Source organism: Gopherus evgoodei, chromosome 7, assembly GCF_007399415.2.
Source record: "Gopherus evgoodei ecotype Sinaloan lineage chromosome 7, rGopEvg1_v1.p, whole genome shotgun sequence".
Classification (NCBI taxonomy): domain Eukaryota; kingdom Metazoa; phylum Chordata; order Testudines; family Testudinidae; genus Gopherus; species Gopherus evgoodei.
In genome coordinates, this window is record NC_044328.1 from 9,039,370 (window position 1) to 9,064,135 (window position 24,766).

General features: G+C 43.4%; 1 protein-coding gene across 3 annotated transcripts in view; it reads right to left on the bottom strand.

The window, feature by feature from the left end:
* XPNPEP1 (X-prolyl aminopeptidase 1) overlaps window positions 1-1,703 on the bottom strand; it is a 46,306-nt gene extending 44,603 nt beyond the window's left edge. For 2 of the 3 annotated variants that reach the window (XM_030569020.1, XM_030569018.1), the window contains exon 1: window positions 1,633-1,703. The gene's annotated coding sequence lies outside the window, so the exon portion shown is untranslated. Of the gene's footprint in view, window positions 1-344; window positions 373-1,632 lie in introns of all 3 variants that reach the window. The other variant, XM_030569019.1, reaches the window with a different exon arrangement.
* Between the last annotated feature and the right edge of the window lie 23,063 nt (window positions 1,704-24,766).

Below are 24,766 nucleotides of genomic sequence, written 5' to 3' on the forward strand. Positions count from 1 at the left end.
TAGAAGCAGAAGATAAGTTCTCATGTGTCTACAGGTAGCACATAGGTTAGAGGTGGGCCTAAATTTTCAAAATTGATGTGATTTTGGATCCCTTACAGGGGCCAGATTTTCAGAAAGTACTGACCACCAACCCTCTGAAAATAAAGCTTCTTTAAACCATCTCAAGCATGGGCACTGGAACTTGGGGTGCACCACTTCCCTCCAACCAGACTTGAAGTAATAATAGCAACCAAATGCCAGGCTTTCAAGCACCCCCTCTATAAAAATCTCAAGTTGTGCACCCAAAAATTTAGGCACCCCAAAAATCACTGGTCACTTTTGAAAATATACACCACACGACTCACCTTCTATTACTGTTTTATGCCCATGCATCTGAAATTAAAAACAAATTACAGCCCACTCTTACCAATTTAAAAACCATGCATGATTTTTTTTTCTGAGTAGCCATATTATGTTTATGAATAGCTGTTAGTAGCTGGGACATGGAAGAGGGTTAGGACCGTTGATAAACCATGGTATAATCTGTATGTTATAAAAAAATGAAATGCACACAAAATATTGACATTCAGATTCCAAGGCAGACGCTGTCTAAAAATAATAATTCTGGGACTATTATCATTGTCAGTTCAAATGGTGTATTTATTCCATGCTCTAGATATTCTATCTTTTTGTTCTGTGTACAGCCCGGCTCCATGACTGGGGCTCCTAGGCATTATGGCAATACAAATAGTAAATAAATAAATAATAATAGTAATAATAATTAATAGTTCACACCACATTCATCTCCATGATAGCTGAGCCTCAGGGATAGCGTTTGTCATAATCTAAATGAAAGGCTTCTATTCTTCCACGGGGCAGGACATACGTGGGATCTGCACTGACTGCAGCCCTTTAGAGAAAATCAATATCTAGCACTAAGCTTACAAAATATACGTATCAGTGATGTGTGATTATTGGGGCCAGATTGCCCGACTATGCCTAACCTTTACTTTCATACCAATATGCACATGTCATGTCTATAACTTTGGTATTAAAAGGCGCTATATGTTAAAAAAATGTAGCAATCTCTTTTAAAAGACAAAAATCTAATATCCCTCCTCTGTTCTATAGAACGTTGCTAAACCAAAAAAAGGCTAGAGCTGAAACTGACAAAGTTATCAGCAACTGTTACAACACCTCCCCTCCCCCCCAACCCTATACACAGAGACATAGTCCAGACTTCCCAATGCACAGCATCTGCTTTCTTAAGCCATACAGGATCCCATACATAAAGACTTCATGCTTCAGCTCCTCTTTCCTGTTACTCAGTGTCTGGGCAAATGAGCCTGAAATGCTGCAGTGTGAAGTAGGCTCTGTTTGGGTAAGACACACAGAAGCTGGATTTATCTAGCCAGCTGTGCAAACAGGAAAAGTCGAAAGCACCCCACAGGGCAGCACCCCTGGGGCTTTTTGCACACATCTCCCTGCACGGGATGTTTCTTTGTCACCCTGTTCAGCACCATCAGGTTCTTCCCCCCTCCCCCCTGCAGCCCTCTGTGAAGGAGCTTCCCCTCTCGTGCACCCGGCGAAGGGCTTCAAAATACGCCCTGTCTCCTGCGTGCAAAGGATGCCGCTGGGCTCTGCACTCCTCACCTGGGGTTGTCCCTGCTTCCTGGAGGCTGCCATGCAAAAATTGACGTCCCAGGCCACGTGGGCAGCCCAGGCTGAAGCAAGGGGTGGAGCTAGCGTCTTCCAGGGACGTCACCAGAGCCTCTGCAGTCTCTTCCAGCTGCTGACATCAGGAGCAGGCAGCCCCCGTTATTAACGATTCAGGCAGGAGCCAGGCAGAGGGGCTGGGGTAGTTGCAGCTCTCGCTCTCTCTCCAGCAGCAGTATTTTGAAATCCTCTGTAATTTGTGTCTTCTCAAAGAGGGGGAGTGTTAATAAAGCAGGAGAAAAGGAGAGAGCTGTTACATTTTTCACTTGTGCCTTTGAAAAAAAAAAGTATAGCTTTGGGGGCTGTCATTTATTTGTGCCGCTATGCAACTGGGAGAGGGAAAACCCAGGAGGAGATAAAAAAGCAGCAGAACTGTTCCAAAGAGACCTGTTGATGATTTAGTGCCAACAGCCATCCATATTGTCACTTTAAATTATTTTCATGCTTGCAGCTAGTCCTAGGTGGAGAGAAATAGTGGTTGTGAGTTAATCTGGGGTCCCAGCCCACCTGCTCAAATCCAAGAATACCATGAAAATTAATGTTCAGTAAAGTTGCCCAGTTCTGCCAAACTTAGTGTTACAGCAGTCCACAGAAAAATTGCTATAAGCAATAGTCACAGGGATGGATTAAGGTCAAAGCAGACACCGTCATTTGGGGGCTGTTAGAAAGACTGGCCGCCCACCCTTCCTGGAAATCCTTCTTTCTACCCCTTGTCTCCTGCTATCTCTTCAGCTTCCTTCCCCCATGCAGCTTCTATCCTCCCTGTGCCTTGAATTTCTCTTGTGCCCTTGTGCCTACATCCTGTGGATTCTTGGAGCCTGAATGCCCTGTGCTCACTGAACTGCAGTGTGAAGGATTGGGAACTGGGTTTCTAATTGATTTGTTGCTGAATTTGGGTCCCTGTACGGACCATACCTCATGTCCAGGTCCCAAAGTTCCTACCTTATTCCCTTTGTACTCAACGGGACTATTTACTTGCTTAACGACTTATGCTTGAGTGCTTTGCTGGATCAGGACCAGAATGCCCTCACCAGCTTGCAGGAAAGAGCAAGGGGCAAGTCCCCTGAAGTCAGTGTGGGTTGAGAACTCAGCACCTTTCTAGACTGAGCCCTAAATCAATCCTAGCCATCCATCTTGGAGTTTCCAGGGCTATCTGGATTTTAACAGAACAATCTAATGCTTGGATCTTCAACTCACTCAGGGGACCTCTGAAGCACCGTCCTCTCACTCTGTGTTGTGCATAGAGCACATTATGATACCATGGCTGGGTTTTGTCCCATTAGAGAGTGGGAATGCTAAGGCTGGAAAGTAAGCGATGAGTACACATTCTGGCCTGGATCCTATGCAGTGGATATGATCAGTAGGGGCTGACTGGATCTAGACCAGGGGTAGGCAACCTACAGCACGGGTGCTGAAGGTGGCATGCGAGCTGATTTTCAGTGGCACTCACACTGCCTGGGTCCTGGCCATTGGTCCGGATGGCTCTGCATTTTATTTAATTTTAAATGAATCTTCTTAAACATTTTAAAAACCTTATTTACCTTACATACAACAATAGTTTAGTTATGTATTATAGATTTATAGAAAGAGACCTTCTAAACGTATTACTGGCACACAAAACCTTAAATTAGAGTGAATGAATGAAGACTCAGCACACCACTTCTGAAAGGCTGCCGACCCCTGATCTAGACCCTAAGGTTCTAACCTAGGGTTAGTGAATTCTCCCTCCCCTCAGCCTGATCTCCCTATTGATTGCCTCATGGGGATGAGAATGGCTGGGGAACACACTGCAACCATTGTTAACAAAGGCCCCAGCAAACAGACAACGGTTCAGCTTCTCTTCATTCCCTTCCACTTGAGTTCAACTCTTACAACCTGTCTTCTTACCAGAAACACCTCATCCCCATCAGGAGCAGCGCCAGGGTTTCTGGCGCCCGAGGCAGAATTCAGGGGGTGTCATTTTGTGCACTCCCCACGGAGCGCATGGGAGCTTCCAGTTCCATTCCCATCACGCCGTCGAAGAAGGACCCTCTGCCGAAATGCCGCAGATGACAGCAACCATCATTGAGCTGCTCAGTTGCCTGCCGCTGTTTTCCGCGGCACGTCGGCAGAAGTCCTTCTTCGGCGGCTCAACGGGAGCTGAACTGGAAGCTCCCATGTGCCCCATGGAGAGCGCACAAAATGTCTCCCCTCTGAATCCTGGCACCCTAGGGTCGCCTAATAGCAGCACCGGCTCTGATCCCCGTCCTCTGTGCTTCTCTTTAGTTGCACACAGCCTGTTTTTAACCAGATGTTAGTGCCTATCTTAGTGCTGCAGCCCTAGGCAGTTTTGCCCTGGCCTCCATGTTCAGGAAACGAGCATACACGTACTCTCAAACAAGAAGCATTTCCCCGAAAAGTAACCGTTGGGACTAGGCAAATTTTTTGGTCAGCCAGTTCCAGGGACCCCCCCCCCCCCCGAGGGTGGTAATGAGGCATCTGTAAATCTCCTAATTAGGAGAAACCTGGCCAAAAAACTGAACATGTCATTACCCTTATAAATTGCCCACCATGCAAGCGGTGGGCAGGGAGAAAACGCAGAAATCTGTACCCGTAACCGAGCCTGATCAACTCGAGGTCTCCCTCGGCTCCGTGTTCTCAGAAGCCTACCCGTCTGCCGGTGGTAATGAAACTTTTGTGGTTTGTGTGTGTAAGTATGCCTAGCTGCTAATTCTGCTAATTCTGCTAACTAACTGAGCCTGTAATCGTGTTGTAAGCCGGAGACGAAAGCCGATTCTAGCCGCCCTAAGGCTCCTGCGAGGGGAAACCCACTGACCAGGAAACCTTGAACGCAAGGGGGATTGGCCGGAGTCTCACGGCAATCTTTAACTGTCTTACTGCATTTTTTTACTTAGACGAGTAATTGAATTTATGCTTAATAATAGCACCAATAGCACCTTTACTAACCCTTAGAAGGACCTGAATAACTACTGGGACCTAGAGCGGTACCAGGGTCAGCTTCTGTTTGTGATTGCAGTATTTTTATTATTTGTTCTAGTATTATATCGTAGGCCCAAGTTGTAACTAGTATTAAGTTGTTCCTCCTCCTCACTTGTGACCCATTCAATAAACCCTCAATTTTAACCCCACGACTCATTGTTTGCGTTATCCCCATTGCTACCTTCAGGGCACTTGTCACCCCTCCCGAGGACATCCAGTGATCGAGCCTCCGCCCTATCCCAACGCTCATTACCCGGTAGATAACGGGCACCTTGTGACCATATCGGTGGAGCGAGGGGCGAGAGTAATCAATGATCAACACCAGACACCTGCAAGCATCTCTGTGCTACACCGGAGGGTTTAACCCCTTGTTTACATACTGCTGAATAAACTGTACATCATTGCAGCAGCGGCCTGGTGGAATGAGCAGGCACACTCGGGATGGAGAGCGGGCCCTAACTGTGGTGGTGTTTACTGCACACGTACCCTGGAGAGCCAGGGGAATGCTGAGACACAGGCTGCATGGGCCCATAACAGCCACCATTGACTTCATCATTTCTGAGTCTCAGGAAACAGTGCTTGCTACCTTATCTGTGGCATCTTTTTGGCAGCTACATAACAATCCCTAGCTCTCACACAGTACTTTCATCAGTAGCTCTCAAAGCACTTTAAACATGCAAGTAATTCCATTGAAGTCAATACCAATAAGTCTCAAGCCCCACTGATTTCATGGGAGGTGTCCCCAGTGCTTTCTGAACAGGCACTCGATCCTGCCAGTTGCTGAGATCATTCGGGTCCTGATCCAGCAAAGCACATAGATTTACCCAGTAAAGGGAAAATATCATTCTCCCCGTTTTACAAACAGGGAAGCTAAGGCACAGAGAGGCAAGTGACTTGCCCAGGATCACCCAGTAGGTTAGTGGCAGAACCAGGAATAGAACCTAGTTCGCCAGGTTCATCAAGCACTCTACCCACTAGGCCATGCTGCCTCTACTGTGCTGACATGATGGGGCCGTTGGCAGTGGCTGTGCAGCTCGTTTGACTTTGTTAGTTGGGCAGAAGGAAGGGGTGAGAGAGAATGAAGAGCTGTGGGGAGGGGAGATGAGTAGCAAGAACCTCCTAATGTGGGGGAAGCAGAGGAGGTAGATTGATGAAATTGGTGCCCATATGGCCGTTCACTCTCTCTTCTAAAACTCTGTCAGCCCATGACAGGCTACTGTGTCCACTCTCTGCCTTTCCTCTCAGCTCCTCCCCCCTCTATAAACAGAGGTAAGACTCACAGGTTAAAGAGTTAGGCCAAGGCTTTCTGTTCCAGTCCCCTCACTTAATGAGGGACTTTAACTCAAGGTCACTACCACTGAGTCCCCAGCTATTTTGCCTACTGGGCCTGTGAACAGCTCAATGACGGCATTCATGACAAATCAGTTATTTATCCCTCTGGTCTTCTGCTACATTTTCTCCTTCCTCCCATCCACCCTCCTCCTCTTCCTCCCGTCCACTCTTCTTCTCTTGTCTTCGCTCATATGCAGAATTGCATTTTGAGTGGCTCAAACCAGAGCTGGTGAGGAGATTTCCAGCTGAATAGTTTTCTGTCGGAAAATGCCAGTTCAACAGAGACACGCAGATTCCCCAGGCAGGGAACCTGGAAGCTCTGAGAGTCCAGCTCTGGAAGCCCTGGGAGTCCCAGCTCAAATCAGGGCTCTGAGGGTTTCAATGACAGCCAGTCCCCTGGCAGTGCAGCAGGGATCAAAGCAGAGCTGTTGGATCTCCAGGTGGGCTGATGAGTCTCATCTGTTTGGGATGTTTTCCTAAATGTGGTTTTGGAACTCCCATTCTGCTTGGCATTTTGAAATCTTGAGTTTTTGTTTAAACACAGAATGACATTTTTTCTGACATTTCAGCATTTCCAGCAGAACAAGAATTCCGGGTACTGTCCAGCCCTAGTTCAAACATCTGAACACTTAAAAATATGTTTTATTTCACAAGCACAGCTAGCATATAAAGATTATACCTGTATTTTCTTTGTTTTGCGTCCTGGAATATCTAAGGAATGTTGCCGTTTGCAGTGTCAGGTACCTGTTTTTATGTTCAGCTCAGGGCAAAGGAGACACATGCTGTGTGCTCTTGTAACCATCCTCCTTAGCTGGAGGGCACAGAAATACCTGCATCCACCTTCACCACCCTGCAGGATCATATCACCGGGCTACACATTATCAGAGTAGCCAGACAAGCCCAGCCTATGTTCTGGAAACACTGATAGAATGATGTTGATTTCCTTGACTATTGGCTGCTTGTCAGAGATTGGGGCCTGCAGGAGAGTCAGTCTCCAGGCAACCCACCAAGTGCAGCTAGGGCAGGAAGAGAGTGGGACCAGTAGAATAAGCACAATGGACTTCAAAAAAGCAGACTTTGTCAAACTCACAGAAATGGTAAGTAAGGTACCATGGGAAGACAATCTAAGGGAAAAAGGAGTTCAGGAGAGCTGGCAGGTTCACAAGAAGCCAATGTTAAAGGCACACCTGCATGCTGTCCTGGTGCAAAGGAAAGAGGAGAAGAACCGTAAGAGGCCAATATGGCTCCATCAGGAGCTCTTTAATGACCAGAAAATCAAAAAGGAATCCTACAAAAAACCGAAACATGGACAAGTTGCTAAGGAGAAGTACAGAAGAAGAGCACAGCATGTAAGACAAAATCAGAAAGATTAAGGCACAAAATGAGTTACACCTAGCAAGGGATATAACAATTAGAAGAGGTTCTTTAAATACATTAGGAGCAAGAGAAGGATGAGGGAAAGTGTAGGTCCTCTATTCAGGAAGCAAAGAGAACTACTAGCTGGTGACATCAAGGAGACTGAGATGTTTAATGCCTATTTGGCATCAGTCATCACTAAAAAGATTAATGGCAAATAGATACTCAACACAATTAATATTAACAATAAGGGGGAAGGCACTCAAACCAGAATAGGGAAAGAACAGGTTAAAGAATATGTATATAAGTTGGATGAATTCACATGGGCACAGCCTGATGAAATTCACCCTAGGGTACTTAAGGAACTAGCTGAAACAATCTCCAAACCATTAGCAATTATCTTTTGAGAACTCATGGAGGATGAGTGAGGTCTCAGAGAGCTAAAGAAAGACAAACAAAATACTTATCTTTAAAAAGTGGAACAAAGATGACCCAAGGAATTATAGATCAGTCAGTAACTTCGATACCAGGAAAGATACTAGAATACATTATTAATCAGTTAATTTGTAAGCACCTAGAGGATAATAGGGTTGTAAGGAATAGCCAACCTCATTACTATGAGGTGGTGCACAACTGGTTGAAAGACCATGCTCAAAGAGTGGTTATCAATGGTTCACTGTCAATCTGGAAGAGCATATCTAGTGGGATCCCACCAGGGCAGTCCCGGGCCCAGTCCTGTTCAACACTTTCATTAATCATTTGGATAATGGATTGGAGAGTATGCTTGTAAAATTTGCAGATGATACCAAGCTGGGGAGGGTTGCAAAACTTTGGAGGACAGGATTACAATTCAAAACAACCTTGATCAATTGGAGAATTCAGCTAAAATCAACAAGATGAAACTCAATGAAGACAAGTGCAAAGTACTACACTTTGGAAGGAAAAAATCATATGCACAGCTACAAAATGGTGAATAACTGGCACTGTGGTTGTACTGAAAAGGAATCGGGGGTTATAGTGGATCACATATAGTGGAATATGAGTCAACAATGTGATGCAGTTGTAAAAAAGGGCTGAAACTATCTGGGTGTAATAACAGGAAAGTCATACGTAATTGTCCCTCTCTACTCATCACTGGTGAGACCTCAGCCAAAGTACTGTGTCCAATCTGGGTGCCATACTTTTGAAAAGATGTGGATTAATTGAAGAGAGAGTCCAGGGGAGAGCAACAAAAATGATAAAAGTTTTAGAAAACTGACCTACAAGGAAAGGTTAAAAAAAAAGAGGCATGTTTAGCCTTGAGAAAAGAAGACTAAGGGGGGACCTGATAAGTCTTCAAATATGTTAATGGCTGTTATAAAGAGAATAAAAATAAAATAAAAAAAAATGGATGGGAATCAATTGTTCTCTGTGCTCACTGAACGTAGAACAAGAAGTAACAGACCTAAACTGCAGCAAGAGAGATCTAGTTTAGATATTAGGAAAAAACTTTCTAACTGCACAGGTAGTTAAGCTCTGGAATAGACTTCCTAGGGAGGTTGTGGAATCCCCACTATTGGAGGATTTTAAGAACAGGCTGGACACACTCCTGTCAGAGATGGTCTAGGTTGATTTGGTACTGCCTCAGCACAAGGGGCTGGACTGGATGACCTGTGGAAGTCCCTCTTCCTGCCCTACATTTCTATGATTCTATAACAACGTGCTCTTCAGGAATGATTTATCTAGTTGTTGCTAAGCAAATTAAAAATGTGCCGTGACATTTAAACTACACAGCAATGTCGCAACTTCTCTGGTCCCCACATTGACGGGGTTTTATCCTATCGCCTGATTACCCCAACTGCCATGGGGCCTTTGGGAAAACCCACAGAAGATCAACTCCACAGGCTTCTAACTGGAGCTGTGTGAACATTAGGCTGCCTGCCCTTAATGGTTACTAACTTTTAGCCCCATCTCAAAATGCTCTGTATTACTCTTACTCCCCTCTAACCTTGGCCAAGACTGTTACTTCTAAATAATCCTCATTTTCCTACCGGAGATAGCTAAACTGGGATCTGAGCTTCAGTGGAGAAAGGGAGAGAGGAAAAAAATGTAAATGACAAAACTGCAGTATAACATTTGAAATCATAGTTACATATAGATGAGTGCATTCAGTTTAGTTGGGGAGAGCTTTACTTTTGTTCTTTCTTTCTAAAATAAGGGTCATTGTCTGAAAGTATCTGTTTGCAACTTGAAACTGTTTGCAAACTATAGTCTGGGTACAGATATTGCTAACTACCCACACCTTTGAAACCCCCCTTCCTTGCTTGCCCAAGCTGGATCACAGTGGTAGAAGTAGCATAGTGTGCCGTGTTAGGATGAAACCAGACACCTGAATACAGATAAAAGGCACCAGGTTTAAAACAAATAAAAGGAAGCTCTTCTTCACGCAGCGCACAGTCAACTTGTGGAACTCCTTACCTGAGGAGGTTGTGAAGGCTAGGACTATAAAAGCGTTTAAAAGAGAACTGGATAAATTCATGGTGGTTAAGTCCACAAATGGCTATTAGCCAGGATGGGTAAGGAATGGAGACCCTAGCCTCTGTTTGTCAGAGGATGGAGATGGATGGCAGGAGAGTGATCACTTGATCATTGCCTGGTAGGTTCACTCCCTCTGGGGCATGTGGCATATCAGTAGACAGATACTGGGCTAGATGGACCTTTGGTCTGACCTGGTACGGCAGTTCTTATGTTCTTAGATAGACAGAGTTTTCATGAGATTGATGTTACTTTTTACATCACCATTTTGTGGCCAGATTCTGGCACAACCCAGGAAGCACAAAGGTGTATATTGCCCTGATCCCATGGTAATTGAACACTAGGATGGTCTCAGGCACAAGACAGAGCAAGTTCACTACTATTTTGTCCTGCTGCCTATCATCCATATGGGCCATTCCAGTAGCTGAGGACTGGCCAAGAGTTCTGATTCCTTCACCTTGCCCCCTTTTCCCTAACCATGCTGCCTATACTGACCCTCAGCAACCTGGGAATTCATATGCTGGGTAACACCTCCAAGTAGCCAGTTGTGCCTGCTTTGTACTGCCTGAGCAGTGCAAAGCTACCTCAGCTGGAGCCAGCATCAGACCCTTCATAGCATATGACTATTATATGAATTACAGCCAAATATCCATCAATAGTTAATAATTATAAATGCAGCCATTAGCCACATGGAGTGATGCAGAACATTCTAAAATGTTAGTGTTTGCATCTGACTTAATAGGGAAGAGACGCTTATCAGAGAAGGAAAAGACCTGGGAGTGGGGATGAACAGTCTGTAGACTGAAGATTAAACAGCTCAACGTGGAGGGAAATTGATGGTGGGACTAAGTGTGTTTGTAGCAGTTATGAAAACATGCAGATGCACGATGCAGAGGCAAATGCAGTGTTTGATTATTACATGAAAAAAGTATTAAGGAGACAAGGTGAAAATAAACTCACTTTCATGCAACAGGAGTGATTGAATCCCACTTCCCTCCTCTGCCATTTTGTATCTATCCTGTATCCTTCCTCTCAGTCTTCGCATGCATTAGGACTGAGTATCTCTTTGTTACCTGTTTGTTTTGTTCTTATGTCTCTAGGAGTCCAGGTCACCTTGCAATTTGGTCCTGTCCCCCTATATGTTTCTAACTCCTCTAGTGAGGATGTCACCTGCAAAGTTGAGCATGGTGGAAATGACACAAAAGACCATCTCATGAAAATATGAAAGGACTGTGCAATGTGTCTTTCACTTCAGATGGTCCAAAAAGCCTCTGGTGAACCTAGAAGATCCCTGAGTATGTTACATTTAGCAGAAAACATAATTCCTTGAAGGCTGATGTATGCTTCCCCAAGGTGACAGGCAGTTCTGAAGATCACCTGGCACTGCTTTGCAGACCACACCCTGAGGACCTCTGCTTCAGCTTCTATTCCTGGTTCCTTTGGTTCACTTCACTAGGAGAATTCTGAAGCTCTTGATGAGGATTCACAGCAGCTTGTCAAACTGTAGCAACTGGGCCTGAGCCTCCCTTCATTTGCTCTGGTTTTACCCTAGCATTGCTTATTTGACTTCAGCAGCTTTGCTCCCAAATCAAACCAATGTCAAGTAAGAGGAGAATGAATGAAGCTCCATGTTGTCCCTATGGACTGCAGATGTTTTCATAGGTTCTGGTGACTTAAATTGATTCCCTCTGTAATGGGGGTCCCTCATGGAGTTTAGCTGCAGCATAACCTCATTCTTGGACTCTAACTCAGCACAGGTACTGAAATATGTCACCTTCCATTGCTTCACTTAGTGCCTCATCAGAAAAATCACGGTCCACTTTTCTGGATAAATTATCAATTTTCAGTTTCAATGTTTTTCTGGATTTGTGTAGCATAAAAAGGACAGGATCAATTATTATGAAATCTGATCCCTTTCCCCCGATCGCTCCTGAGTGGAAATGCTGTCTGCCAAGTTACTTTGCCAATAGCATATTTTTACAGGTGCATTATAACTTAAACCCCAATGAAAACATAGGAGCTTTCTATAGAAATGCTGAGCTGACCACTGCTATAGAATTTTGAAGAACAAGGCTACAATTTAAGGCAAAAGTTTTGGTTTTCAGTTGCTTCCAGTCTGTAGTAAGTTTGCTGTAGACTGGCTCTCTCCAGGGGACTCCCCAAAGTGGCTCACACAGGGTAATATAATAAAGTGGCGTGTGGCACTTTAACTGTCAAGGCACAACACAGTAGATCTGCATGTTTTCATTGAGAATGACCTCAGCCTATGAGTAATTTCTGTTCATCCACCCCGGAAGATACAAATACGAGTGAATATTATGGTTGTGCGAACAGAGGGCCTGATCCCAAGCCTCTGAAGTCAGTGGGAAAAGAGAAGTCTTTCTCCTGACTGCTCTGGGCTTTGGGTCAAACCTTTAAATTGTATTAAAGAAATTATATACATTTGCCTACAAACAGGGTGCCACCGTCAGGCTTTTGGAATGTTGCTCATGAGATCTTCCTTGTTGCAGAATCTGGGCAACTCTGAGGTATTCTTATCTAAAAGCAAATAAGGTTCAATTGATTATATTACATTATAAAACTGTAACGGGCAAGGACCGTGTAAAGGACCATGCACACTGACTCTTTACCACTGTGAAGATATCTGATCAATACAACCTTAGCCAATGGTGGGCAACCTGCAGCCTACAGGCCGCATGCAGCACATCAGGGTAATCCACTTGGGGGCCGCAAGACTGTTTACACTGACTGTCCGCAGGCACGGCCGTGCGCAGCTCCCGCTCCGCTTCCTGCAGCTCCCATTGGCCAGGAACATCAAACCGCAGCCACTGCCTGCGGGCAGCCATCCCTGCGGACATTCAGTGTAAACAAAGTGTCTCACAGCTTGCCAGCAGATTACCCTTCTGGGCCGTGTGTGGCTCTCCGGCCGCGGATTGCCCACCACTGACCTAAGCTAATAAATATACTTACTGAGCAGCGTTATTGTTTACAGATTTCACAAGGGCAGACTGAAGTATGGAGAGGTGGCATGTCGGGCCCAGCGTCACACAGGAAGTTGATGGAGGAGCCAGGAATAAAACCCAAAACTGTTGAGTGGCAGTGGTATGCTCTAAGAGACACCACTTCCTTCTTAAGTATTGTAATGAATAAGGTATTACACAAACTAACCAGTTATGAGGCTATAATTTAGGGCAGCACCGTGATTCTAATGACTTTGGGTTATTAAAACGTATTTCCTGGAGTTATCCTGCATCTCTAGAAAATTCTTTTGACGTGGGTTCTTTTGCATGAACCCGATGGGAGCGGGGCAGATGCAGCCAGCTATTTACAGCAATGAACTGGCAAGGCTGATCTGCACCAGCAACTTCAGAGTTCACACTTGCTAATTATCCTTTCCTCTTTTGGAGCAGCCATTCCACATCCTGACTGCAGGCAGATTTATACCGCATTCCACCAAACCCTGCCATGGGAAAGTGCAGCTCCTCTGTAGCCTCATAAATTAAGGGTGAGGAAGACAGAAAAGAGTGAAATGCTTGATACCAGCCGCACTTCAAGACTAAGATCATTCTTCTCTCATTGATCTCCCTGGCTGAAGCTAATTGCTCTCCCCCAGTTATTCTCTCCACAGTTTCCTGTCTTTGCCCGGAAGGAATACGTGTAATTGTAGTGCTCAGAGCTGAACAAGACCTCTTAGATCATCAGGTCTATGTCTCTGCCAGGGTAGTATATAGCTTAATGTATGTGTTCGTATAACAGAGTGTGTTACACTCACTGTGCAAACTATTTGCTGAGAAGGGTAATTTATTGAAAACATGACAAAACTGAGTGACAAGGGTGCCATTTTTAAAGCACATGGTATGACATTTTAAATTCACTGGAATATTCACTTAACAGCCCTGGAGATAATTTGCTGATGTTGAACTGTGGAACAGAATCCCATCAGTAGCTGAAAGCATCAGCTGATCTGCATTGTAAAATGGCCTCTTTCATCTTCCTCTCACTCATAATAATGCAGGGTTAGATTTGGCATTTAGCCACAGCTCACAATAAAAGGCTGTTTAGAGTTGCACCTTCCGGAGCTCTGTCGTTGCACTGTGGGGAAGCATACGTACAGTCAGAAATGCTTCTTTAAGGGGCTCGTAATACTCCCCATGTGGCTGTGCAGCTCAGCAAATTGACAAGTCCAGCAGGGAGCAGAGCCTTGACTCTGCCTTCTTCCTATCTGCTTTCAGATGAGTTGTTCCCAGGGAAGGGTATTTTAGTTTAAGTCTCTGTGCTGTGATTCTGACTGACCATTATATATAGGGTGGAGTGAGGCTGCTTATCCCTCCCCCAGGCATAGCATGGCCCCATATCTAGCCCACATTATGTAAAACTTACTGGGCATAAAAATATTGTTCTGGTGGGAGTCACTGGATGACTCTGTTCCCCGTGGTTATACGAGTTCTTTTTCTGAGCATTTGACCTGTGTCCAGTCTTTGAAGAAATGCTGAATTGGTGTTAGTTTTGTAATTCAAATTCTTTTACGGGTACTGTTGCAAACATCCAGAGTTTCTTTTCTGCCTCTCTCTCTCTAATTGGAATCAATTCACGGGGCATAGGTGCTTCTTGGGATGCAGGTAGTGATGTCTGAGCAGAGATTTCTGAAAGAGGGCTTTGCCTGCATGCTGTTTGTGACCATATCTGTTCAGGGACCGGTGTATATAGTGTAAATAAACAAGGTGCACCAATAAAATAACTGGGCCCTGCAGCGCTCAGCTTTCCTCCTACAAAAAGTGACTTGCAAAGCCCTGACATTATTGCTTGGCAGAGGGGAGACAATAAAAATATTCTATTGTTCTAAGAGAATGTGGAATGCTAATGATATATGGTGATTGTTCAAAGCAATGACAGCAACAGAATATTAATATATTTGCTGTGTATCCGACATGGAAATTTAATGAAATGTATAAATATACTATATAATATGGATCCCACTACCACTGTTAATTAGCTATTCTTGGGTAACTGGTGAACAGTGACAGCACACAGGATCAAAATTAACAATGCTTAAAAAAAACAAATGAAGAAATAAAGGGAAAAAAAGAAAATTTATTTTCCATCTGGAATGGCAGATAGGGGAGCAGCCATAGAATTAAGTAGCCAGATTGCTCACTGAGCTAAGGTTACTGGGCTATGCAGAAGGACTGAGAATTGATGGGCAGCTGAAAATCCTGGAGCTCTGTACCACTGTTTTTATCTCCAGTTCTGCAACTATAAGGGTTAGAATCATGTATTGTATATTATAAATGGAAGTTTAGTTTCTGGAGCACAATTCTGAGGCATGGGGTAGATTCAGCATCAAGTTCTGGGATAGACAAGGCCCCGGTTATCAAATTAATCAACTTGGTTCTATGTTTCCTCTGATATCACATACAAGACAATGAAATAATGAATCTGAGGTACATGTTCTTATGGATGTGGATGTAATGAAGGGGAAGAGAGCAAATACCTGATAAACCAGGGGTCAGCAACCTTTCAGAAGTGTTGTGCCGAGTCTTCATTTATTCACTCTAATTTAAGGTTTCGCGTGCCAGTGATACATTTGAACATTTTTAGAGTCTCTTTCTATAGGTCTATAATATATAACTAAACTATAGTTGTATGTAAAGTAAATAAGGTTTTTAAAATGTTTAAGAAGCTTCATTTAAAATTAAACTTAAATGCAGAGCCCCCCAGACCGGTGGCCAGGACCTGGGTAGTGTGAGTGCCACTGATAATCAGATCACATGCCATCTTTGGCACCCGTGCTATAGGTTGCCTACGCCTGTGATAAACTATAAATAATGTGGAAGCAGGCAGAAGTCAAACCTAATGATATCTCATTAATTCTTCCAAGTTTGCAAACACTTAGACCCACATCCACAAAAGGACTTAGGCACTAACTCCAGGAAACAGGTGGGGCTTAGGGCATACCTGCCTCATGACCATTTCCCATTGGCTGGCTTAGGTGACTCCCCACCTAGCACGCTGGCTTTTTTGGATCCCATACTTAGGTGCATATCTCTCCCCACTCGTACAGAGAACCTGGGTGCCGACGCGTCGTAGATTTTTCCAGACACCTAATAGTTAGGCACCGCGACACTCAGCTTCACAACTCCTAAGACCCTTTGTGGATCCAGTCCTCAATACCATGCCCACCACTAAGAAGTATAAGAAGCTATTACAAAAAACGGGGAGGAAACATTTTGAGGGTGTAAACACAGCATTTAAGTTGGTCTAGTCTGGATGGTATTGCTGTTTATACAACCTGCAGATCCTGTGGAGCAAAACTGTAATATCAGATTTTAATTAACTAACTTGCTCCATGTTGATTTTTGCTGAGTAAATCCTAATTAATGAGCCTCACAGCGGATATAATATCATCATTTTATTGATATCTCTGTAATTTAAGATGAAAGAAACTAAGCCACATGGAAAACACCTTAATGTTTGGGGACCAATATATGCTCACATTATTCTTGTGTCTTTCTGTTTAAGGCCTTAATATAATAAAAGAAAAAATGTCTGGACTTTCATGCCCCATGAAGCAGCTCGAGGAAGCAGAAGATATAAAAAAATCAATGTTTGTCAAAGTTTCTAAATCCATTCAGGGCTGCATCCGCCATTAGGTCCATTATGTCCCAGCTTATGGTCCTAAAATACCACCATGCCTTGTGCAGGCTTCCACGTCTAAAAGTGAGTTTTAAGTGTTTCTGATGCACTGACTGGTAATGAGGCCAATTTCCTTCCCTGCCCAGTGAAATTAATCATTATAAATTGATGTGGTTCTTTGGTTAGGATCTTGTATGTCATTTCCAGGGGACTCAACTACAGCAAACTGTATTTCATAAGAACATTTATATAAGAATCTGAAAATATTTTGCAAATATTAATAGACTAAGTCTAAAATCATCCATCTGAAGTAGGTAATATTATGCCCTTTTTACAGATTGAGAAACAGAAGAACAATGTGGAGTAACGTGTTTTGCCCAAGACCAAACAGGCAACATAACCTAAATCCAGCAGGCCCTGATCCCTAATCCCCTATTCCAGCCACTGGATGATAATCCCAGTACTGGATGGAGTCATCATTTTCGCCATGCAGAAAACACTTATGCATCTATTTAAACTTTAAGCAAAGTGACCAATCTCACTGCCATCAATAGATCTACTCACATGGATCAAGCTAACCATGTGCATAAGTGTTTGCAGAATCAGAGGTTCACTTAGAGCTCACATGTAAGCATCAGGCAAAGGGATATAGGTAGTGATACAATGATGAACGAGACCAGGGGGGAGAGTTGGTAGGAGCTTGCTCAAATGAACACACTGGCAGGTGGCATTGCTATTTATTGTATTTGAATAATACATGGATAAATTAAATAACAGAAAGCGGGACGAGACTTCCAATGAAATTCAAAATGTTTGATATTGGTTCCTGTGCATTTAGAGCCTTTGCTCATCCTTGAACTGGCCTAATGAACTCCCTGGTATGTATAATGTAAAATACTTAATAATTAATTTATCACACAGTGCTTTATAAGATATTTAATCTTAAATTATTAAAAATATGAAACTGTACTTTTAAGCAGTTATTTGATCTTGACTAAAGTGGCTGGGGGGAGTACCATTGAAAGGGATATTTCGTGAATGTAATCCAAAGCGTGTTGCTTTTTTAGTTTGAGCTGTATTCGTTGGAATTGTCTTTTTTAATTCTTCTTATAAGTGTATCTGATTTTTGTTTTAAAGGAGGGGAAGATGTAACAGAAGTCACTGGGATCAGCAGAAACTAATCCCTGTCATGTGACAGGGTCATAAACCTTTCATTAATTCTCACCCATATCAGATGTTCAGGGCCTGGGAATAAAAACCAGCCTATTATCAACACACCTGCATGTCACACCTTTATTATCACTGTAACTCCCATTTCCCTCACTCTCACTAGTCACGTCACCACATCTAACATGTAGACCTTGATCCCGCAATCTAATCCTCATGGGTGACCTCCACACCCATGCAGAACTCCATTGACTTCTAATGAGATTCCATTCACACATAAATTTCTGCATGCCTGGTTCAGATTGCAGGGGCAGGGCCTTAGACTCTCTGTTCTTTGGGAAGGGGGTTAATTCTGAATGAGAGTGTCCACATGGGGGTTTGATGCAGTTTAACTAATCCACTTTAAATACACACCTTTAGCTAATTCAGATTCACTTTCCCGAGTGTCCCTGTGTAGACTAGCCCATAGTTTCAAGTTGTTCAATGCTGAGTGGAACAGAAACTTTAAAAACTCATTTTAAAATTGTAAAATTTTGAGTGATTAATAATAATCTTATGTTTAAAGAAAGATTATATATATATATATATATATATATCTCACTGCACGTTTTGGGCAGGAGCGAGGGAAATATCAGGCTAAGGAAGAACAAATGTATCTAAGGATCTTGCTGCCAGAGTTTTTCTTGAGAGTACAGTCTATTCCGTCCAGCTCTGGAAACTGAAATTAAGCTTTTGTGTGATTCCCACTGCCTGTATTTGTATATTTAGGGGAGTGTTTCTAGATGATTTTTTATTAGGAGTAGGTTCTTTTCAACTGACTACCGGATGTAGGGATTTAGCCTCTAAAAAGATAATGGCAATGATTAAAACTAGAAGTTTACTGAATGCTCTGCCCAGCTCCGATTTCATATGGAACAATGACAATGCACCTCCGGCTCACCTGTTTTTTGTAACTGAAATGTGAGCTGGGTGGTAATTTCCAGGACTCTTTTAGCTTTCACAGATTTGCCAGATGGGATGCAAGGATAGGAAAAGCCCATGTATAATATAAGTAAAATGTTTTTAAAAAGAGCACAAGGTTGTCACTGCTTCTATAATGAGCCACTGTAGGGGATAATTTGTTCAATTATCATAAAAGTTTAGAACTGTCAGGGACATAGATTATTATGGAGTAGATATATTGTGTCTTTAGAATTTAAATACTAAGTTATGCTTATTGTATAACAAAACCTTCTATTTGGTCCAATCACATCACCTTTCCCTAAGTGTTTGTTAGCACAAATATAAATAGCCTTCATTGACATGCATGCCTGTGTTTTGTCCTGCACACCTGGAAAGCATTCTTATTGCATGAGGTTTCCTTACCTATTGTGGATGGAATACATAATCGGAACATCCAGGAGAATAACAAAGTGGAAGTAGATGCAGTGTAATGGCCCAACCAGGCTCCTACAAACACTTAGGCACATAAGTAGCTTTTCACCCATGAGTAATCCCCCTCAAAAACTGTGCACATGTATGAGAGCAGGCAAGATCAGGGACTTAACTGCATTCTGCAGTGAGAGAGAACCATCAGCCCCATATTTTGTTTGAAGTTATTATTAATCCTTGTATTTCAATAGCAACTAGCGCAGGGGTTCTCAAACTGGGGGGCAGGACCCCACAGGGGGATCACAAGATTCTTACATGTGGGGTCAGGAGCTGTCATCCTCCACCCCAAATCCCGCTTTGCCTCCAGCAGTTGTATTGGTGTTAAATATATAAAAAGTGTTTTTAATTTATAAGGAGGGGTCACACTCAGAGGTTTTCTATGTGAAAGAGGTCACCAGGACAACGGTTTGAGAACCCCTGAACTAGAGGTTCCTACTAAGGTCAGGGTCCCACGCTCAGATACTACAATGAGGAGCACTTTAAAAATCTATATAGAATAGTGCAAGGCATTGCACGCACACATAGTAAGAGACAGTCCCTGTCCCCAAAAGTTTACAATCTAAGGCTGTGTCTACACTATGAGCTAAGAGTACAATTCCCAGTGTACACATACGTACTCTCACTAGCTCAGTATAAATAGCTGCATAGCCACAGTAGCACAGGTGGCGGCAGCACAGCATAGCCCTGCCAAGTACAAACCCACTTGAACCCAGTGCCTATGTATTTGGCACGGTTCAGCCATGCGGCTGCTTCTGTGACGACGCTAGTATTTGTACTTACAGGACTCCCATCAAGCTAGTGCGAGTACATGTATGAGAGCTGGGAATCACAGTCCTAGCTCATAGTATAGATGTAGTTTAAGGGCCTGATCCAAAACCCACTGAAGTCAACAGGAAGTCTTTCCATTGACGTCTCTGGCCTTTGGATTAGGCACTAAGTAGACAAGACCAGAAAAGGCATGGGAAAGGAAAAGTCACACAGAGGTAGAGTGACTTGCCCAGGGTCACACACATTCAGTGGCAGAGGTGAGAATAAAAGCAGACCTCCTGAGTGCCGGTCCAGTGTCCTATCCACTGGGCCATGCCTCCTTTCACACTCCCGATCATTTGATTTAACTTCAGGAACTAAGGACAGAGTCTGCAAACCCTTGCTCACGAGTGTAGTCCTTCGTCCCATGTGTAATCCCATTGAAGTCATAAGCCTATATGTGCGAATAAGGACTGTTCACCCCAGTAAAGATGACGTGGACCTAAATTTGTCAAAATAACTTAATTCAGTATAGAATTTTGAATGAACCCCATTATTTTAAACAGAGGTTTATTGTAATACACACACTATATATACATACACACACACACAAGTATATTATTCATATGAGAAGGCTCATGGGAAAACTCTGGCCCTTTGACCATCTTGTCTTTCATTCATACTCCCAGCTAGGGCCCCATTGTGCAAAATAAGCTGTAAGGAGAGCCAGGTGGCAACGTGCAGGTTTGGTGAAGTCTCAGACTGGAGGAGATGGCCAAGGAAAACAAATAACCTTAGGACTGGGAAATGAATGGATAAATATTAGAACCAAAGTCAACAGTACAGGATAATAGAAATCTAAGCCCCTATTTCTCAACAGTTTCAACATGTGTGAATTGAGCTTTGAAACTATGAAACTTCTTTTTTAAGACACAGTCACAGTGTTGCAAACCATCAGGAAAAAAATTCCAAGTGAATATAGAAAAATAGAGTTGGGCAAAAGTATTCAGTATAAAATAGTCCCACACGTGACTATAAAATTTGGCCCCGTACTTGTATCTACTGTGACTGACCCAGACCAGTGGGGTACAGGAGTCTCGTAGAGAGCAAATATACTGGTCACTGGATGAGTAGTTTTCTGCTCCCTGAGTGACCAGAGCAGAGGCTGCACTAGAGTAATCAGGAACCTGCTAGAACCAATTAAGGCAGACAGGCTGATTAGAACACCTGCAGCCAATCAAGGCAGGCTAATCAGGGCACCTGGGTTTAAAAAGGAGCTCACTCCAGTCAGGCAGGGGGGAGCCAGAGGAGAGGAAGTGCGTGTGAGGAGCTGGGAGCAAGAGGCGCAAGGAGCTGAGTGAGAGGATGTACTGCTGGAGGACTAAGGAGTACAAGCGTTATCAGACACCAGGAGGAAGGTCCTGTGGTGAGGATAAAGAAGGTGTTTGGAGGAGGCCATGGGGAAGTAGCCCAGGGAGTTGTAGTTGTCATGCAGCTGTTACAGGAGGCACTATAAACAGTTGCAATCCACTGGGCCTTGGGCTGGAACCTGGAATAGAGGGTGGGCCCGGGTTCCCCACAAACCTCCCAACTCCTGATCAGACACAGGAGGAGTTGACCCAGACTGTAGGGAAGATCACTGAAGTGAGCAAATCTGCAAATAAGTGCAGGACCCACCAAGGTAGAGGAGGAACTTTGTCACACTACATAGGCACACTCTTGCAGCCCCAAAGCTGTGATCACTACTTATGTTATGCAAATCATAATCATCTCACTATTACCTTGTTCTCTGCTGTCTGTTGCTGAATCCACCTGTCGTCTTTTGTCATATACTTAGATTACAATCTCTCTGGGGCAGGGACCATCTCTTTATTAAATGTGTGTAGAGTGCCTGACACAATAGGGCCCTGATCCTATGCTGAGGTCTTGGGTGCCATAAGCATAAGAATACATTCTGATTACAGGATTGCGGCCTAAAATAAGCTCTTTTTTTTTCACTTAAAGCAAAAAGGAATTTTTGAAAAATGTGGCAACCAAAAATCTAGACCAGGGGTAGGCAACCTATGGCATGTGTGCCAAAGGTGGCACGCGAGCTGATTTTCAGTGGCACTCGCACGGCCCGGCTCCTGGCCACCGGTCTGGGGGACTCTGCATTTTAATTTAATTTTAAATGAAGCTTCTTGAACATTTAAAAAACCTTATTTACTTTACATACATCAGTAGTTTAGTTATATATTATAGACTTATAGACAGAGACCTTCTATAAACGGTAAAACGTATTACTGGCACCTTAAATTAGAGTGAATAACTGAAGACTTGGCACACCACTTCTGAAAGGTTGCCAGCCTCTGATCTACACTAAAACAAAATTTTATTGATTTTCTTTTCTAGAAGAAAATCTATCCCCTGTCCCAAGATTTTATGACATCTGTCTAAGAAATGTTTTGGCATCGGTGTTTCATCGACTGTAGTTCAGTCAGATGAGTGTTTACTCCGGACTATGTGAAAGGGAAAGTGACCACTGCAAATTGTACTGCAAGAGCCCCAGCAAATGTGGTATGTTGTTAGTAACCAGGGTGGCTCCAGACCCCAGCACTCCAAGCACGTGTTTGGGGCAGCATGCCGCGGGGGGCGCTCTGCCGGTTGCCGGGAGGGCGGCAGGCGGCTCCGGTGGACCTCCCACAGGCGTGCCTGCAGAGGGTCCGCTGGTCCCACGGCTCTGGTGGAGCATCCGCAGGCACGCCTGCGGGAGGTCCACCGGAGCCGCAGGACCACCAAACCCCCTGCAGGGAAGCCTGCGGGAGGTCCACCGGAGCCGCAGAACCCGCAAGAGGCAGATCGCCCCCCGCGGCGTGCCACCATGTGGCGAAATTGCTAGAGCCGGCCCTGGCTGTTAGCGCTGCTCCTTGGCTTCAGCTACATCCATGGGACTCATTCTTTTCCTGTTGTGTGGTTGCTCTATTAGGACAGTAATGAAAAATCATTTTACATCATTTATTTGGGGTCATTTTTTAAAACAGAATTTAGCAGCCTCGAATGCTGGCAGGTTAAGCACCTGATCCAAAGCCCATTCAAGTCAATAAGAGTCTTTCCCTTGACTCTAAAGGACTTGGATCAGGCCCTAACTCTGGGCCAGTGATGGATTATGAACGTCATATGAGAGCAAAAATAATTCAGTGAGATGTTTCAAACCTTGGCTTAAGGCAAATACTTAGACTGTAAACTCTTTGTGGCCAAGACTGTTTTTTTGTTAGGTGTGTATAATGCCTAGCACGCTCCCTGACAGGAGTCCTTTGGCATTTCCAAAATACAAATAATAAAAAAAATTAACTAAATATGATAACTAATTGGATAAAGAAGTAGTAGGGAACCACAGAGGAAGTCAAGAACTCCTAACTCCTAGTCCTGATTCTGACATTGATTCCCACTTCTGCCTGGGTTATGACCAGCAGCTTCATCATCAAATAGGGACAGGAATACTTAATGGCTGGATTCACAGGGGCTCTGTGTGGGTTAAATAGTAATAATAGTGTGCATAGTGGATGAAGCACTGAACTGGGAGTCAGGGAAACTGGGGTCTAGACCTAACCCTGAGACTGACATGCTGTCTGACTCTAGGTAACTCCGTTTGTCTCTCTCTACCTCAGTTTCCTCCTCTACCCTTTGCCTGTATAGACTGTCAACTCATCTAGCCAAGGAGTGTCTCTATGTATGAGCACCGTGCTTAGCACAAATGGGTCCCATTCTCACGTGGGTCCTCTTGGTTCTACTGTAGTATAAATAATTAATCAATAATAATTGTGTATATATATATATATATATATATAAATATATATCTTCCTACTCTATTTTCCACTGTATGCATCCAATGAAGTGGGTTTTAGACCACGAAAGCTTATGCTCAAATAAATTTGTTCATCTCCAAGGTGCCACAAGTACTCCTTGTTCCTTTTGAGGATAAATTAATGGAGGTTAAGTCCATGAATGGCTATTAGCCAGGATGGGTAAGGAATGGTATCCCTAGCTTCTGTTTGTCAGAGGGTGGAGATGGAGGGCAGTGTAAAGATTAAAAGATCCCCCACTAAGTATTGTCACATTTGAAAACTATAAAGATTAATCCCATCTGTGGCTCTCCTCCTTGGTTGAGAAATTATTTTAGAAAACCAGTAAGCGCCATATAATGTATGAATTCGGGCTGTCAAGCAATTAAAAAATGTAACTGCATGATTAAAAAAATATAATCGTGCTGTTAAACAACAATAGAATACCATTTATTTAAATATTCTTGGATGTTTTCTACATTTTCAAATATACTGATTTAGTTTACAACACAGAATACAAAGTGTACAGTGCTCACTTTATATTTATTTTTTATTACAAGTATTTACACTGTTAAAAAAAAAAGAAATAGTATTTTTCAATTCACCTAGTACAAATACTGTAGTGCAATCTCTTTATCATGAAAGTTGAACTTACAAATGTAGAATTATGTACAAAAAACTCTGCATTCATAAATAAAACAATGTAAAATTTTAGACCCTACAAGTCTACTCAGTCCTACTTCAGCCAGTCACTCAGACAATCAAGTTTGGTTACAATTTGCAGGAGATAATGCTGCCTGCTGCTTATTTACAGTGTCACCTGAAAGTGAGAACAGGTGTTCACATGGCACTGTTGTAACCATGTCGCAAGATATTTACATGTCACATGCGCTAAAGATTCATATGTCCCTTCATGCTTCAACCACCATTCCAGAGGACACGCATCCATGCTGATGATGGGTTTTGCTCGATAATGATCCAAAGCAGAGAGGACTGACGTATGTTCATTTTCATTATCTGAGTCAGATGCCACCAGTAGGTTGATTTTCTTTCTTTATTTGGTGGTTCAGGTTCTGTAGTTTCCACATCGG